The sequence below is a fragment of the Lampris incognitus genome, chromosome 17 (genome assembly GCF_029633865.1).
Source record: "Lampris incognitus isolate fLamInc1 chromosome 17, fLamInc1.hap2, whole genome shotgun sequence".
Taxonomy (NCBI): Eukaryota; Metazoa; Chordata; class Actinopteri; order Lampriformes; family Lampridae; genus Lampris; species Lampris incognitus.
Window position 1 is genome coordinate 17,438,160 of NC_079227.1, and position 1,486 is coordinate 17,439,645.

The following is a 1,486-nucleotide window of genomic DNA, read 5'->3' on the forward strand; positions in this document are numbered from 1 at the left end:
CACCTTTTTCACCCTAACCGGTTTGCATGTCTGTCTTTTTCTCTTGCCGGGTCGTTCCACTGTCTGCCATTTCCACCACTGGGGATAACTACTGCTAGCTACCGGGGAAAACAAAAGTGCGGTCCTCTTTCTATTTTGGTTGCACAATGGTTGACACACTTCCTTTTGTGTCGTAAATTGAGCTTTAATTTTCAGACTGAAAGCGAGACTTATAGGGAACCAGTCTGAATATCGATGGTGTCATTATTCTATAGCCATTGAACTGTGCAATCAACATTTACTTCATAATTATAGATTAAAGCAAAAAAGTTTTCTACTGCCGCTTTAACTGATTTACTTACAATCGGGTCAATTTTACAAATGGTGCATACCTGAGAACACACTTTGTGGACTTTGGGTTCAAAGAAAGGCTGTGTTTTAGTGCATGTTATTCATTTGACGTTTTGAAGTAGTGGTCATTGTGGATTCAAATTGATCAGGGTTTCCAACCAGCTGATAGGATCAGTCAAATAGTGGGTTTGATCAAAACTGATAAGTTGGAATGAATTTTTGATCTCTTCTGTTTGTCTCTGAAGTGTTGTGGCAGTCGTGGGAAGGCCCTACTTGAAAAAGCAATTCAAAACAATGTGAGTAGTCGCCTATTTTAGTTGATTTACTTTCTGAGCAGGTTACATGCATTTAATTGTTTGTAAAATACTTTTTTGTGTAGAACATTTTTAAATCCAAAGTTACAAAGATTGCTTATTATCTTTATAGGCTTTATACATATTATTGACACTCCTTAAAACACACTTAAGTCTTGTTTGTAGGCCTGACAAATACACCTGACTTGCAGGAACGATTCCAGGGGAGCAGTGTTCTGGCCAATGCCCGCTCATGGGGAGTGAAGATTGTGCTTGTGGATGGTATCCTTCTGACTTACTGGAGCGTAAATCTCAGAGGACTCTCATAAAAATCATTACATCAGTTTTGTACCAACAGTTATTTTGCACAAGATTCTTGTGCGATAAACCTTGGTTTACAGCAGATGGCACTGTGAGAGTGCTTACTGTCTGCTCCATGACGTTATAACTATTCTGAGAAGCTATTTAATATTGAAGGTCTCTGCAATAGAATAGCATAGAAATTCCAATGTAACTTCACATTCCAAAACACCAGAGAATGAAAACCTTTATTACTATTGTTCCTTAATGTGGTTCAAGATATCCTTCTATACTTGCAAAGGTTGACAAGAGAAACCTCCAATACTAAACACAAGAGGCCAGAGGTAATTGGTTGGGCTCTAATTATTTATCTCTTTCAGCCATACAAATTCAACTAACAATGGTTTTAAAAAGTTAAATGACAATTGTATAAAGAAAAATAAGATTGTTTATAAGTTGATGAAAAGGATATCAATGGGAAATATCCTTCAGGGCAGAAGATTAAAGGGGGATGTGAGGGACGTTATGAGCAGTAATAAACACGTTACATTTGTACTTGAGCA